The sequence below is a fragment of the Scatophagus argus genome, chromosome 2 (genome assembly GCF_020382885.2).
Source record: "Scatophagus argus isolate fScaArg1 chromosome 2, fScaArg1.pri, whole genome shotgun sequence".
Classification (NCBI taxonomy): Eukaryota; Metazoa; Chordata; class Actinopteri; family Scatophagidae; genus Scatophagus; species Scatophagus argus.
Window position 1 is genome coordinate 928,508 of NC_058494.1, and position 18,397 is coordinate 946,904.

Consider the following 18,397-nt stretch of genomic DNA (forward strand, 5'->3'; position numbering starts at 1 on the left):
GACAAATTGTGGCTCTGAGTGTGCAATTCAGCACAATGGTTTGAACCTGAGACTAATTAATTCATAGTAACACAAGACTCAAGGAAAGTATCTGGCTGACCATATAAAGAAAATTACCTTTTTAATAGTCAATCTACGTAGTACAACGTCTATATATCTTCATTTTCAAACAGCAGAATTTTATCTAGAGTATTAAAACCTACTATACGAATCAAGAAATTATATTTAGTACACGTAGAATATATTTAGGTGAAGACATGAGGGGGGATTTTTACTACTTCCACTCCCATATATCCACTGTGCATATGCCAGTGGCTTATATTCTCTGTAATATTAAGTGTGGATGTGCAGATGAATGGATGTCTATCTCTGTGTGTGTCCCTCTCTGCTGGAAACCATGGGGACCAATGGCAGGCCCTTGCAGAGCAATTCGAGCCAATGAAGATGTACTAGAGGGAAGCTGAGAGCTAATTAGAGCAGGAAAGTAGTGAGTAGACTGTTCCGCTGGATAGCCGCTGGATAGGCGCAGATCTAAGTGCATCCGTGACACATTTATCTCGGCTTGGGACTCAAAGTTTGGCATCCTGCTTTTGGTGGGTTCCCAGCTGACAAGACGGCTAATATGGTTCAATGAGCATCAAGTCCCAGAATGTGACTACAAGCATCTAGCAGAAATTGAAGATTTTCTTTTTCCTTTCGAACATGCAATGATATTGAACAGGGGTAGCATTTGTGAAGGGCAAGGAGTAGGGGGGCAGACATTAACTACATTTGTCCAAGAGACAGAAATTTTTGAAGCAGGTATACTCGAGGTCCAAATAGTTGCTAATTGGTCATATATGGGCCTCTGATTTTTTCAAAAGAATAAACAAAATAAATGCTGGCTTCATACTATGAGTTAAGCGAACACAAGGTAGGGTATGTGATGCCCTGTTCAATGGGATGGGGATAAGTGCGAACTTTTTTTTATTAAATGTTAGTAAAAGACAGAAAGCGCAAATAATTACTGAGAAGCAATTACAGTATATAACTAACTTAAAAAAAAAATGTTTCTTACAGTAGTTAGATAATGTTTAACAGTACAAGTGCTCCTACAGTGACTGTGGCAAAAGCGGAAGCAGTTGGAGACAGGCAATAACCAACCAAGAGAAATAAAATGATATCACTGTATCTATTTGCACTGGTATGCCATAACACATTTTAATTGTATACTCACAAAACAGACACCAATATGTTTTTTCTGCATTGCTCATGGCTCAGCATTTGGTATGTTGGTGTCCCTTGTGGTACTTCTTTAAACACATACATATACAAGCACACAGAGAGACCCAAACACAGATTTCGTCAACTGTCAGTATATTGTGGTTTAACCACATCAGGGATGAGGGGACTGAAGCACAGAGAGATGGAGTTAAAGATGGAGGGATCGACAGTAACATATTGTGACAAGTCAATTTCACCCACTCACTGTGGAACCATGAAGCAAAAAAGCTCTATTTGTGACTATGCTACACACAAACACTCTCTGGTGCCACCCAAAACTACCTTTCAAAGGATCCACCTGAAACCAAAACATGCAAAATCAAAAAATCAAAAGTGATGAGAGAAGAGGACAGGACATGCTTTTGTAATGGCTGGAAATGAATGTGAACAAACAAGGTTATGTGCCTATCAACACATCCATTTGTGTACTTTGCACACACACACACACACACAGCGAATCACACCACTATATGAATACATTGTGATTCAGTTGTCTGTCTATACATTGTAAATACACATCTACACAAGAGTGGCATTTTTCATTAGACTGCATACTGTCCCTCCATTTGTCTCTCCATTTATTTCTCTCTCTGTTAGTCTCAACCCCATCAGTCTGTGATGATAGAACTCATAACTGAGGCACAAGTACAAACACACCAGACTTGTTTCCATGTTAGCACATCGTTGATGAAAAACTGTTTGCTTCTTGCCATAGATTACCTTACTCTCTCTCTCTCTCTCTCACACACACACACACACAATGGGAGATAGTAAACCAAAATCTACAGTTAGTCTTGCCGAGAGATAGTGAGGAAGAGGTAAAAATAAATAAATGTTAGAGATGATACCAATCAGGCAATCTGATTGGTCCAATCAAGCAGTCAGATTTTTATTCATTTATTTACTTAAATGTTTGCATTCATAGAAATAAATCAGGAACTGGGCCTACAGGTGTATAGATTACGAGCCCCTATTTGGCTGTTTCTTGCAGCTGTTGAAGTAGCCTAACATTCAAAGATTAATTTTAGAACTGTACAAAAAAAAAAAACACCAAAAAAACAAACAAACAAGCAAATAAAAACACTGCACTTGCACACATTCTCTGATCAAATGAATAAGGTTTTATTGAATCAACTTTCTCTGGTCAGCCTTTTCTGATTGAATCTGGTGTAAACTACACTTTTCACTCTTACTGCACTGTAATTGTTTCTGCTAATCTTATATTGTTGTCTCTGTTTCAGTTTTCTTTAATTAATAATTCTTTCTTGCCTCTGTGTATGAAATTTGCCTTGCCTTGACTTCCCTTTCCTTAATGAATATAATTGATGCTGTCTGTGTGATTGCATCAGCTGTGCCAGTGACATGGTGCTACTGACTTAAAAATACATGTGAAGCTTGTAGAAATAAAACTAGATCTCTCTAGATCTCCAGTCTGTCAGTTAATTCATTTGGGGGAGTGCTTAAAGTGGTGTTTAGAAATGTATCAGAAGAAATATGTTCTGATATGACTATGAACCAAAATATTTACTCAGGACCACACAATCAGCAAAAACTGCACAAATTACCAAAAAGGGGAGTACTCAACAGTACCGTGCTGTCTGCACTTTTCCCATAGCAGCCAAGGCTAAGAACAAATCTACCCAATGAAAGGCAGCATGTTGAGGGACTGAACTGGTAATGCATGCGCTGTAGACATGGACAGAAGGCTATTCATTTGCATCCTGTTCTAAAATTATTCCAGATATAGAGACAGTAATTATGTACAGATCAATTACACATCCAATCAACGCAATAAGCCTTCTAAGTAGCAATTAAGTACACAATTAAATAAACAATATGCTAATGATAACTTGCTGCCGACTAGCTGGGTTCTCATCAACAGAAGGCTTTGATTGCTGTTGTCTTACAGGGCCTTTGTTGGCTTTTGTTTCCTGTAATGAATGAGCATATGAAATGTGTTGAACACAGAATGAACACCACTATAAATTTCAAACACAACCAGCCTCAAGAGTTCGTCCAAGCACACAAACTAATAAATAAACACATAAAAAATAGTAAGCATAAAAAAGTAGAACTTCAGAAGTTAGGAGCTTTTAGGTAAATTTACCATTAGCTTCCAAGTAACAATCAAGGTAAGTTCCAAGCCAGAGCTATTGCAGATTGCTATCCCTCAGCACTACTGATCTGTTGGCTAAACACAAAAGTTTTCCAGCAACTATTATTTTTAAGCTGGCTATGCTAAGTAAGAGCTTGGAAGTAACATTTTGTAGCATAATGCTATAACAATTTTTTAAAACAATATTTTAAAATTTGATCACAAGGCAACTGTTTCATGTCAGTCACAAACATCCTATTAACTACAAGGAGTGTTTACCTTCATTCCCAAATCCAATTTCACAATATCTCAAGACAAATCTAATAAGCCAGATGTCACAAGTGAAACCCAGGCAATTCGACACAACAGTGATGTTATTGACAGTAACAAACACTAACCAACCATACAATCAGCCAACATATTGTTGTCACATTTAATGACATACCTTTACCACGTTTAGCTAATCCAGGCCCTGAGATTGACTGGCAGCCAGTCCAGGGCGTATCCTGCCTCTCGTCTGTAGTCAGCTGGGATAGGCTCCAGCCCCCCCGCAACCCTGACGTAAGCGATTTAAAAAATGGATGAATGGATGGCTAACCCAGAATTAGCTGATTTAACCATCAGTCATCATAGATTAGGATCAGTCGTTTTCAGCTTACCACATGCCTTTTTTACTTTGAGTAAAGCAAAAACAATAAATAAATAATCCAATCCATGTCTTGTAGTCCAGTCAAAGAGCAAGATTAGTACTTAAAATTCTAGTTTTTTGATTTTTAATTTTAATGTCCATAATGTCATGAACAGAACAAAACAGATAATGGCACAAGGTAACCTTCCCAAGCAAAACTTACAGCAAAACTTTACCAGCAAAATAACAGTTTAGAATTTAGCAAGACTCTTCAATTTCTCCTCTGATTATGAGAGCATGCCAACTGGAAAACAGGTTTTAAATTGATCAGAATATTATTTTTTTCCAGACTTAACACTACATTCACATGTGAAAAGTCACATACAAAGTATTTAAAAAATAATAATCCACATATTCGCCTGTGCCATGCAGTACATGAAGACAAAATCCATTAAGCGGGTAAGTGAGTGTTTTCTTTTTCTCTTTTACTTCTAATTACAATTTACAACAGAAATTCAGATGTCAACTTAATTTGCCATGTTCTATTGGTTCATGATGTGTCTCTCAGCACAGTCCAGTGCACCTGCACCACACTCGCCCACACTTGACAAAATATTAAGAACTGATCATTATGACAGTGAACACGATAGATGCGCCGTAGCTCTCTATCTGCAGCACACACACACACACACACACACACACACACACACACACACACACACACACACAAAACACTCAAAAACTACTATTGTTTGCAGGGCTATTGATTTGGACTGCATAACTTTGAACAGCTTTCATGTTATTGTGTGCACTCCCTGTAAGTTTCCCTGTAAGAGTTCCAGAGAATAAATAAGAATCAATAAATCAGTCGATAAGTTTGGACAACTCAACAACCCAAAACAGAAACCCCCAGCGTCCTCAGAACCCTGTAAGTCTTGGTCCTCTGTTCACTAATCAAGAACTAACAGCCAGAAACCCAGGTGTAATATTTGATTCAAGGCTCATGTTGACCCACATGTCAAAAAACCATCCAATCATGTTTCATCCAAAAGCAAACTATATCCAGAATCAAACCATTCCTCTCCCAGTCTGACCTGGAACACACCTTCATCTTCTTCAGGTTAGACCACTGCAACTCTTCTGTCCGGCATCTCCCACAAGTCCCTATCACTCCTATCCTTGCATCACTCCATCGGCTGCCTGTCCATTTAGAATTGATTTTAAGATCTTACTGATCACTTTTAAAGCATGTTTGGGTCTGGCCCCCTGACGAATAAGCGGTATAGAAAATGGATGGATGGATGGGTCTGGCCCCATAACAGAGTTGTTGACCCCCTATGAGCCAACTTGCAGTCTGAGATCCTTGGGTGGGTCCCTTTTGGTTGTTCCTAAGTCAAGGTTAAAGACTAAAGGTGACCGGGCTTTTGCTGTCCGAGCTCCTCAATTTTGGAATGACCTGCCTGAGGAGATAAGGTTCGCAAGATCAGTGAGCTCTTTCAAATCACTTCTTAAAACCCATTTTAAAAAGAGGCTTTTACATGAAATCATCTTTTACTCTCTGAAAATATAAGAAATTTTTCAATTTGTTACACTTATTGTTGATTAATTTTCTATATTATTTTACTTAGCTTGTCTGTTATGCCTGATTAGATTTGATTAGTTTTGTTTTTAACTGGCACCTTGGGAACCTTATTCTTAAAAGGTGCTATATCAATAAACTTATTATTATTATCATTATAAGTCTTCACCTTAATGTTCAAATTTTCCAAGCTGGTCCAGAGATTTGAACCAGTGAACCTGTGTGTGTATACATGCGTGCATGTGTGTGTGTGCGAAAAAAGGTCTTTATGGTCCCTCATGAACAATCGTCCATTACCTCCACTGAAGTCAGGAAGTGAAGAGAGAAAAAAAAAGGACTGGGGGTAACAGTCAACTTTTAGAAATTTCATCCAAATCTGAAATGTTAACGTAGCCAATAACTATTTCTGATTAAAATACCATCCTGCACGTACTGTCTACTAACACAAACCATCCACTAGCTTTCAGGTTTCTCCACTCATTTACTGCCATATCAACCAAAGCTGACAGCAATTTGTCTCTCAAGTACTCAATACTCAAGTAAACAAACGACAAGCCACTGAAACACAAATAGCCTATACTTACATCCACATACACCGAACCACAACATTAAAACTTCTGAGAGGTGAAGTGATTAAAATTAATCATGTTTACAATGCAATGTTCTGTGAGAAAACCTTGGGTTCTGGCAATCATGTGGATGTTCTTTGACACATGCCACCCACCTGAACATTGCAGGATCTTGGGAGTCTGCAGGGCATTGCTGTGGTCCCTGAGACATTCAGGGACAGGGCACATTGTCCAGCTGGGGGGAGGCTGGAGCTGGGGGGGTGCATGTGCTCTGCAATGTTTAGGCGGGTGGTGTGTGTCAAAGAACATTGCATTGTAAACACATGATTAATTTCATTTACTTCGCGTGTCCTGTCAGTTGTTTTATTGTTGTGGCTGATTCCATTGGACAAGCCATTATATGAGTTAGACCAAAAATAGTTAGTAAACATGGTCAGAGAGTGTGTACTATAATCTCAGTCTCTGTAGCCAAGTTTGTCAGTCTCTGTGGCGCAATTGGTTAGCGCGTTCGGCTGTTAACCGAAAGGTTGGTGGTTCAAGCCCACCCAGGGACGTTGTTCAATGATTTCTTGTGGGATCGATAATGTTCTTATCTTACAGAAAATCGAAATAGGCTACTTTAGTAGCCTTGACTGTGTTTCCGGTCAAGCAGAGTCTACACAAAGGTGTCAGATATAAAAAAAACGCACAAACAAACAAAACATGGTGTTATGGTGTTCACACAGCTAGTACTACAATGCATACATGTATCAAATGCGCTACGTGAGATTCTCACAGCTTGAGGATGGGTAGATACATCTGGCTATTTGCTGCGTCTTATCAGATTATCATGACTGCCTATTGACAGTGTCTCTGCTTGTCTGGCAAAAATGGAAAGCCATTAATCACTGCATGGGCCATGAAAATCTACAACAATGAAGATTCAGCTGAAAGAGTCATTAGGTCTGTTTAAAAGCTACCAATAGCATCTGAACTTGCTATTAGAGATCAAAGCCGTGGCCTAGAGGTTGGAGAAGCGCCTTGTGATCAGAAGGTCGCTGGTTCGATTCCCTCACCAGACAGGCAGGCAAAGTTTGAGTGTGGTGGAGTGATAATGACCCCACCCACCATTAGCTGGCTGATGTGTTCTTGAGCAAGGCGCTTAACCCCCAATATGCTCCCTGGGTGCTTGATGCAGCCCACTGCTGCTGTGTGTTTTACTGCATGTTGTGTGTGTGTTTCAATCAGTGATGGGTTAAATGCAGAGAAGTGATTTCCCAGCTTGGGATTAATAAAGTAACTAAAAAAAAAACATAGAAAATGAAAGCAATGTTATAAAATAATGTTGGCCATAATAAAACACCTTTATTTTCATGTTTCAGTGCACTCTTCTATGTCTCACAAGACATTTAACAAGTAAAGTTTGTTAGTTGAACTTTTCTGTTGGTTTCTCTGTATTATCTGCAAAGACTGTTTATGTAGGTGATGACTCCTTGCTTAAAGTTGATACAAAAGACAGTGTTAGAGGAAATAAATTACACAATGCAGATGTGAAACATTTAATGACAATATTGAGAGATTGTGTGTTATCATCGCTGAGCAATTGCCAGCAGAAATCATAGTCGTAACCCTACCCTGATAGCGTAGGGTTATATACTGTAATTCTTCAACAGTTCGCAAATACACTGATTGAGGTTGGTGTATCTGTCATAGTTAAATGAGTGCAACTGCCAAGCACGTAAATTGGCCATTTTGATTATAAACACATGCTTCCATTCAAGATCTGAAATAATACTTACAACTCTGCAATGCAAATTCCCCTAACTTGTGTGATATGGACAACTGAACTGAACTGGACACAGTGCTAAATTACCACGACTGATGAACAGAACTGTCATCAGTGACAGGATGGTGCAGGTTAGGCTGTCTCATGCTGCGATACCTATTAATGGTGCACAGCCTTGTTTTGAGCTGCATCCATTTCTGCAATAAGCTGTGAATAAAAATCAACACCTGTGTCAGTATCAGTGGACAGAAGTCCTTCATTTGTGAGACATTTACAGGAAGGTGTTGTGGAAAACTCACTGATTGACAAAGTTCCCATAGGCACTTAACTACTACTGCCTTCTTTTCTCAAGTTGCACCAGCCTGAAGTTTTGCTTTATTTATTGATGATTGATTGATTTAATTGATGTTAAACCTTAGGAGAAAGAAAATTAAAATGACGACTGTTGGTTGTCATGAGAAATAAAAACATCAACTGAAAAAAATAAAAAAAGATCACAGTTGCCCCTATGGATTATGATATGGCTACGCTCTCATTGCGGCTATGGCTCAGGAGGTAGGGAGGTTATCCACTAGTCAGAAGGTCAATGTCACGGTCAAGGTCCCTGGCCCCTGCAGTCTACGTGTCGAAGTGTCCTTGGGCAGGTCACTTACAGTCAGACCAGAAGAGAGCTATGTAAGTACAGTCCATTTACCAATAAATGCAGCTACTGAATCAAATGCCATTAAATTGGTATACCAGTCCAGACCAATGTTACACATTTCAGTTAACAGAAATGAACAGAAATGTTGGGAGGCTGACCTTCCTGTAAGTGAGGGTGGATTAAACTCTATCATTCACTTGACCAGTAAAGTTGGGGAGATATTTTCTGTGCTGTTCCTGTATTTTAAAAGGTAATGCATTACTTTTTTTTTGTTTTTCTTTAATTCATGTTTTTTATGCATACTGTACATGTCACACATTTTCTTATTTCATCCACAAATATTGCAATAGAATACTCAGCCAACATTTTTGTTTTGTTTTTGTTTTAACAAGTAATGTAACACATTCAAGTAATGAGTGTTAATAAAATAAAATAATCCTTCATTGGTCCTGCAGTGCAGAAATTCACGTTGTCACAACTGCACAAGGATAGCAAACAAAGGTGAGGATGAGGTGAATAAAAATATACAAAGTAAATAAGGGAATATTTACACCAAACATTTTTTTTTTTACGTTTTTTTTTTTTAAAGAAACTATACAAAATCACACACATTTACAGTGTTTCATCATTGTTTATACTATTAGCAGTAAAAAGTTCCTGTATTGCACAATGCGATAAGGGAATATTACAATTAATGCTAGTAGCAAACAGTAGTAAATGCTGTAGTTAAGAGATTAGGTTTGATCAGGCAGAAGGATGTAAAATGTATTTTTTTAATAACAGAAATCAGCATACAGAAATAATTTTATGGGGATACACAAAATATACAGAAGCTTTATAACTTAAATGTGTGAGGCTTGAGCAGGTTAGGTCGAATAAACAGAATAATACTGTGTGTACATTGCATAAATAATTCTAGTTGCTTAAACAGAATATATTGAATGTATAAAAAAGCTTAAAATCAACAAAAAAAAGTCATTTTGGTTCAACATAGGGTAATTGAATATATTTAACATGAAAGAAAAGCTTTAAATTAACATATAAAGTCATGTTGGTTTACCAAATTAAAATTGAGTATATTGGCGGTACATAAATTATGCTGAGTAAACACAATTTTAATATGTGCAACTGATGTACATATTTTTTTCATGTAATTCCAACTTTTTTCTTTTTTTCTGTGTAGCTTTTTTTGAGATCCTCATTTTTGGTGTGGCATTTGGCAAATCTGACTGGCTGTTTCGACTGACCATGTTCACAATAGCAGCTGGGATTTGTTGTCAGATGACCAACCCTTTGCCCACCCATGACAAACTTGAAACAGTGCGTCCGTTCATTTTATTTTCAGCTGTAAAATTTTATGCACAGGACTTTTCTTGGTCACAAAAATAAATAAATAAATAAACTGAAAAATAAAAAATATGCCGGGAACCTGATTCAAAAATATTACTGTCAAGAAAATTGACTAGATTTTTTTTAAACTTTCAACTATCAGTATAGTCAGTGTAGGTATACCTATCAGTATAGGTGTGTGTGTGTGTATGTGAGCACAGACAGTATGTATTATTTGTGTATATGTACTACCTTTTGCCACAATGTGATTTGAACACTGATTTAAGAAGAAATTTTAAAATGAAATGAAATCAAGTTTAAATTTGATCTGAATTTTATTGGCAAAAAAACAACAAAAACAAACAAAAATCACAGTTTTGAAGATACTGCTGCCTCCAGTTATGACTTGCATAATGTCATAATACTAATATTTCATTTGCTAAACAAAATTTAAAAAATCAAAGCGTCAAAACCCGATGCATTGTGATGCAGATAAAAGCCACTGTCTAAACAAGAGGAATCACTGACAAAAGCTAATATGTTGCTTTATGTGAAGATGTTTTTGGTGTCAGAAAACAGTCACTTGAAGCACAATAAACACATTCACAAAATACTTTAAAGTATTTGTTGTTGTGTCAAGGTGATAATTTTGTGTAATTACTTCACGCATAAAGAACAAAAGGAGCATCTGAATGAATCTTAATAATAAAAATAATTAATGCTTGATTTTGAAATAACTACAACAGCTTTTAAAACATGAAAAAAAAAATCCACTTTTAACCTTGTTATTTCAAATAAGTACATAGCAATGATGCCGTTTGTTAGACATCACACCTTTGACACAGACGAGACTAATGAATATGGAATATATGAAAACCTTCTGGTTTTACTTGTTTGCTAGCTTGCAGCATCTGTGTCACCATGTATGTTTTGGATTTTTTGCATAACCTGCTAGTGTCTGTAATCAGCACATTTAACTGAGATTAAATTTCAAATAAAACTTTTTGCAAACTTTATATATAGCTCAAATTTTTTGACACTGTAGACTGCAGCAATAACGGAATAGTGATTCTAATCAAACATCAACAAACCAATAGATACATTTAAATTGGCAGCAAAAAATGGATGTGTTTGAAACAGGATCAACAGTAAACCAGTCTCATTTAAGTTAATGAGTGATTCTTAGAGATACAATATTATGCAACAGTTGTCCACAGTGGCATAAGATTTGAATGATAACATTCTTAATGTCACTAAATCTCTGCAGCCACCTGAAGACAGCAAATGAATAAAAGTGGATGAGAACGCCAGCAAGCAAAGCCATGCTGATCAGATTATGACAGCAAAGTATGTGAGGAGCAGTTTGTCTTTGTTCATGTTGTTCAAACTTTTTCAAAAGTTGCCGCGATTTGTGCAGTATTTAATGAATTATTATTGAAATTCATTTTTGTAAATGCTGCTGTGTTTGTAAACCTCGTCATCACATCATTCGTCACAATCTAACAATCGCTCGAGCACTGGTAGAAGTGCATGCCCTACAGTTACCATACAGCCCACCAGAGATTGCTGATGTCTCACCAGCAACATTTTTAGTGAAGGCAGCAGGAATTATTTCCCACGTAGACGAGAGTTGCCAAGTATTGTGTAAGCGATGCTGATAGTAACAAAGACTAAAACTAAAATTCACGCCAAACATGGATTAGAAGATTTTAAACCAACTGCATTTTTTTCTTGTTGGTACATTGTTCTCATTTCATCACTTTCACTGCAATAAGGAATGTGATTCCAAAATGTCCAGTAAACTTCACTGATAGCAAAGAATTACACAGTAGCTCAAATAATTACCAGAAACTTTTGCTTAAGTTTCATCTCTCTTTGTCTGTCCGTACACATGCTTGCTGTCAAGCCTGCACATGCATCCTTTCCATTTTTCCTTCTCTTTTTTCCTCTTCCCTTTTCTATCACACTCTCCTCATAAGCAGTAAGTTCAATGACAAATGCACCTGCACTGCTAAATTCATTTCCAAATTCAGGAAGGAGGGATTGAAACCACTGACCAAAACTTAAAGAGTTTGGTCTTGACCTGCTCTAATTGTCATGAGACAACTTTTCTTCTTTGGCGCTATACAAATGAATTGAAATAGAATTGAAACTGGGTAAAAGGAGAATCCACTAACATGCAAAGGCTCAATCAGACTAACGGTGGATATAGGTTACTGTGCCGGTCTGAGGAGGGTATCAGTGAGAAGTGCACAATCTTCCTACTGTGTTCACATCAGGAGTAGATACAAAAATAAGCAAGTTCAAGTGAAATAGCTAACATTCCTTTCAGGATCAACATCAGCCAACACCCCTGCTGTTAGGTAAGTGCCTGTGTTGTTAAAACATTCATGTAGGAGGAGTGACTTGTCGCATTTTACTGAATTCCCTTTAAACTAAAGTGGATCTGAGGCAGGTTATTTGTCTGTTGAAAATATCTGAAAGAACACATTAATTAGTGTATTTCTAGCATCCATTCCTAGCAGTTATTTCTTACTTTTACATTTAAATTCAGCCTCAATACAAGGCAGAAAGCAGAAAATGAAAACAAAAAATAAACAACAATAAATAAAAAGAGCCAAGAATCCTGTGGCAACTAGTAATGTCAGGCTAAATAAATTAAATAACTGCTGCTGTAACAGAAAAAGGAATCAACAAAGAAGACAACAAAGGGATGAATATAAATATATAAATAAACTGCTGCTATAGTCCACAAAACACACATTAAAGCAAAAAGAAAGAAACATTTTTTGTAACACACATGCAAAATACACACACACACACACACACACACACACACGCATAGACACTCACTCAAAGAAAGCTACATTGCTAGGCAACATGGTTGTTGATGATTAATTTCTCTGTTCATTCATTCTTAATTTAAGCTGTCCACTTAGCGTTTCTTTCCCGGATTGTCAAAGTACGGTGGCTGACAAGTACATACGTGCTGCAAATACAGAAACGTGCTGCATAAAACAGAAACGTGCTGCAGCGCGTTTGTGCTTGTCGGCCTCCGTATCAAAGAGCAGAAAGAGCAACATACCTCAGTGACAGTAGGAGTTCCTTAGTAAATAAGTAGACATCATGACTGAGGGTGTCACTGTGAGCATTTACACACCTATTGGTCATGCAACACTGTGGTTGCATTTGTTTGTAACTTGTTGTTAATAAAGCAACTTTTTTTTCAACATATCCCAAAATAATGCTAATCTTAAACATAACCCAGAATAATGCACTTGTGCATTTTTCATTCCATTCGCTAACTGCCAAGCCCATTCAGGTGCATCTACGCCCCTTTTGCCCACTGGCATTCTGCCAGTGAACACTGACAGCTAATTGTAGTGTCTCCTCTCTGGACAGGGAGCTCTTTGGAGCTCTGCCCTCCTGCCCTCCTGTGGATTTTCTTAATAGTTGACAGAAATAATTACGAATTAGGAAATGAGCCTGATAGTCAGACAGGGATGGCACCACAGTGTTTGATTAAAGTGGCACTGGGAAAGCAAGAGATGAAACTAACAGCAAAATGTGAAAAGAGAGGTTAAAGCTGATAGATGTTGAAGATGTGATGAAGTGTTCTCTGCTACACATATTTGCACATGAAAATGTATGTTCATACCGGTCCACACTACCTATCACTTCCCATGTTCCCTTGAGCGTTTGAGTCACTCACCTGAGAACATGGTGCAAGTCCAAGGAATGGAAAATTTAACACACACAGTACAGCACATATACATACCGGTGTTCAAGCCTGACCGAGCGCCAGTGAGCCTGCTTTTAATGTAACCTGTGTGTGTGTGTGTGTGTGTGTGTGTGTGGAAATCCTAATGTAACCAGTCAGTCAGCAGAGAAGAATTACACTTTCAGTAGTGGAAGGTGATGATGACTTTTTTAATACACAAATAAACTCCTACACACAAGGATATTTTGTTTCTATGCTTCTTTGGTTGATGGCTGGTTACAATAAAAGCAGTGTCACTGTTACGTGTGTTATGTGTTTGTGTGTACTTATCTACAAGTAATTGAGTGTTCCATTTTTATTAAGCATTTTTTGTTATGTTATTGTGACATGTATAGTGATGAACTTAATATTGATGGGGGTATTTTAATGGCAGTAAAGATCTTCTGTGAGTATATTTTTAGATTTTTAAATCTGTATTAAATGCTAAAGAAAAAATGGCCTCTGTACTGCACAAAATATAAACCTCAAAAATGTGGCATGTGAAGAGTGTGAATGGTTACCATGTATTAAAGAAACAACATTGCCATCAACTCCACCTAGTTAATGTAATAATAATAATATGGACATTATGGTATTACAAATGCATTTGTGGACAAGCGTGAATGGCAGAAAAGGTAAACGTGAAAATCCCAGAAATTAATGTGTGTGTGCTAATGAGAGAAGACAATATTATTGCATGTGTTGCAACAGTGTTATAACAACTTCACCTTGCAACTATGTGAGAGGTTTTTATTGATGTGTGCACACTTAATCCTTCCAAGTACTATATCGCAATTAAAATGCCTCCGTGTCATATGTGCATATGAAAAAAAAGTGACTTGAAATGAGCAATTTTAATGCTCCAAAAATGTCTTGTCAGGATGGAAGAACCTCTTTAACAGCATTTTATGGAACACAATAAATTAATATAATCAATTATTCAGGGGTCACTCCCTGGCGGAGTACTGATCGATTTTACAATACAAATGATACGCATCATGCTCCTTCACTATCAACAGTTGACCTCACTGACTGAACCAGTTGTAATTTTAATTAAAGAATAAATGGTATAATTGCAAAATATTGGTCTGATACAACATTGGTACAGTGAAAGGTTGTGAAAGTGTTTATAGCCATAACTAAGCAAACTAAATAAAGAGTCATGGTGTCAGGTTACTTCGTTTTTTCTACGTGTTATCCTCTGTTTCAACTGCCTATTGTCTTTGTTTGTTCTTGTTTGCTCTCTCTCCATGTTCTTGTGTGTATTTTTCTGTGTGTCTGGAGCTGGACGTGGTTATATGGTTCTCCTCCTGCCAGTCCACGCACATCTGCTGCTGATCTAATCATTCAATATTTAATTTATAAAGCACCAAATCACAACAAAAGCTGTCTCATGACACTAGACAGCAGGTCTAAACAGCAGGACCAAACTCTTAAATTTAATTTTTGGAACAGAGAGATCCAGCAAAACACCCATGAGCAAGCACTTGGAGACAGTGGCAAGGAAAAACCCAACTGTTTTAGTAGGCAGAAACATTGAAGACCCTGGCTGGATGTGGGCATGCACCTGCCCTGATAGGTTGGGTTGTGAGAGACAAAGAGCGAGAGAGAGAGAGTTTGGCTTAGAATTAGTCAAAGGTGACTGAATAAGACAGACATGGTTTGACTTTGACTCTTTCTTCCATATTCCAATGGAACACAGTACAGGTACTTTTCATCAGTCCCACCTGCCTACTGTAACATATAAGGACCTGTTCATTCACCCACTCTTCACCAAATTCTATAGTTACTCTGTCTCTGGTAATACATATAGGCCAAGTAAATTATGTGTTTTAATCTCTGCTTTAGTTTGCGCTCTGGTAATTAATGTGTCCGTGTGCTTCAGGCTTGGCAACCCTTTGTCCCCAGTTCAGCGTGCCCAACTCCAAGGCTGTCTCCTGGATCTCCTTGTCTCTGGACTTAGGCCTAAACTCAAGATCATCCTCTCCAATCTCCATTCGAACCACTCTCTGGATTCCCTGCTCCACTGCTTCCACCCCGGACCTTGGACCTCATTGTTTGCGAACATTAAAGACTTTTCAACTTCATTTCCTCTGTCTCTATGTAGTGTATCCCGCATACTGAGTAATTTGCCTTTAAACATAACACCTGGTAAAGAATAAACTCACATTGATGTCCATACAAGCCTTTGTCAGACATTTAAGTAAATCTGTAATGAGTTACTGCAAAGGAGAGGCTGAGGCAATGCTAACACTCTCCTTATATAACATAGGCCTGTTACATTGACAACTTTGCCTGTTTTAATATATTAACTATTGTATATATTATTAAGTTCATAAACATCTGTGTGGCACATATGAAACATTCTTTCAGACTCCTTATTGCCTGCTGTGCATTTGTCAAGTTTTCCTTAGTTGCCAGTCTAATGAGATTGTCCCAGATGTGCAATCAATGCAATTACTGGTGTTCTGAAAGATGTTTCAGCATATTGCGAGAGTTCCACTCTTACTTATTATTACTATTATTATCATTTTACAGCCATTATAGCTAGCACTGTTGTCATCTTTCTTTGTGAAATGAATCCACACTTGGGATTGTTTCTTCCTCTTTGCCATGAGTCTCCTTATGCAAGTTTCTAGCAGTGTACATGCATGAGTTTGGAAGTGATGAGCTTGGAAGTCTATGATTCCGATGAACTGGACAATTTGGAACCAGTACTCAATTGGAACTAGTTCTTGAGTCACATCCAAACAGCATAAACTATGAGAGAGAGACTATTGAACTGAAAGTCCTAAAGAGAGGTGATTAGCCAACCATGAACAGACCATTCACTGACACCAAATCCAGGAACCATAAATAAGCATAGGTATCCCAGATATATTCTGAAAGCAACGGGTGAGCAATCAAATGCTGTAAACACTCTGCACAGGACAGGACACATTACTGACAGAGTAAAAATTCAGCTGTGCTGACTTGAAATGGTAATTTATCTGTTTTTGAGACTCCTCACTAAATTCTAATTGCTTAGAGTCCCCTGATACAGTAATTCAAACACTTTGGTATTGTATTGTTTTGTGTAAGTGGAAAGTGGACTGTTGGTAATTGAATCAAGGCTAATTTTGATGCTCAACACACTGGTTTCTGGAAGGTGTCAGAATAGTCAGTCAGTGTCCACACAGTGAAATACCTTGGAAGGAAGTGATCTCCCAGTAGCTTAAGCCAATATCAAGTGCTCAATGTCTCCGGTGTAGTTTAGCATTTAAGCTGCATGTAAATTTGACCCCAAAATTATTGGTCAGCACGAGTTAAGGTGAAGAAGATTGATTGGCCTCAGATGCTAGTTAATTTGTCCTGTTAGTATTTCCTCAATTTTGTTGTATCATGTATAGCAGGCATGTCAAACTGGTCCACAGGAGGGCCGCTGTGGCTGCAGGTTTTCTTTCCAACCAAGTAGCAGCACACCAGACTTGACTCATTTAATCAACTGATCTCCGTCTTCAGACAGTTGATTGGTCAAACGGTGTGCTCTTGATTGGTTGGCACAAAAACCTGCAGCCATGGTCTCATTTTTTTCTGTAACCTGCTTTAAAAAAGAAAAAAAAAAGACTAACTTCTGTCAGTTTAGGGGTCCCTGAAAAAGTCTGACAACTAGTCTATAATTTCAAGTGCTAAAACACTGTGTAAATGCAATCAATAAACCTTGCTATTGTCATTTTAATAAAGTAGTCAAACACTAATTGGCCTTTTTCCATTACTCTGTGAGTATCCATGGTCTGATTTTATTCTGTGCATGGCATGAATCTGTAAATATCAGGGCACCTCAGAGTTGGTTATCTTGCCAAGAAGTTGTTGGTGTGCAGCCTTCATCTAATATTTAACATCTAACCCTGCTGTCTACATGTTGACATGTCCATTGGCAAGAAACTGAACTCCAAACGCTGCTACTGACTTCCATTAGTGTGTGAGTCTTCATGTGAGTGGTTACTGCATGGTATCCTCTGCCACCACCTTATGAATGTGTGCATGAAATGTGGCTGGTGTCATAAAATGCTCTTAGTTGTTGGATGAGCAGAAAAGCACTATTTAAACACAGGCAATTTACCATAAAATGTTGATAGCAACACTTGATCTTCTGTGTATATCTGATAGTTGCAAATTTTGAATCTGTCAAATTCTGTACCACTAAAGGATTAACCACATGAAAGTCATAGATGAAGTGCTAGTGCTCAATACACAGACCTACACTGTGTGCACAGTATTAGGCAAGTGAGTATTTTGACTATATATAATGTATATATATGTTCCAACTCCAAGCTGTATGAACTTGAATATTTATATTTTAAGCAGACAGCTTCTTTTCCTCAGCAAAATGGGCAAAAAACAAGTTTTTAACTGACCTTGAAAAGTCAAAAATTGAAATTGCAAAGATATTGGGGCGTGATCACAGAACCATCAAACGTTTTGTTGCAAATAGTCAACAGGGTCGCAAGAAACGTGTTGTGAAGAAAAAGATGTAAATTAACTGCCAAAGATCTGTGAAGAATCAAACGTGAAGCTACCAGGAACCCATTATCCTCCAATGCTGTCAGAACTGCAACCTACCTGGATTGCCCAGAAGTACAAGTTGTTCAGTGCTCAGACACATGGCCAAGCTAAGGAAGGCTGAAACCCGACCACCTCTGAATAAGACACATAAGTTGAAACATCAAGACTGGGCAAGGAAATATATTATATATTAATATTTTTCAAAGGTTTTATGGACTAAT

General features: G+C 37.7%; 1 protein-coding gene and 1 non-coding gene across 4 annotated transcripts in view; one reads left to right on the plus strand and one right to left on the minus strand.

Annotated features, from left to right (window-relative positions):
• tenm3 (teneurin transmembrane protein 3) overlaps positions 1–18,397 on the minus strand; it is a 293,504-nt gene that overhangs the window by 263,552 nt on the left and 11,555 nt on the right. The window lies entirely within an intron of this gene.
• Positions 6,615–6,688, plus strand: trnan-guu. The gene has a single exon. It is a non-coding gene; the product is annotated as a tRNA-Asn (tRNA).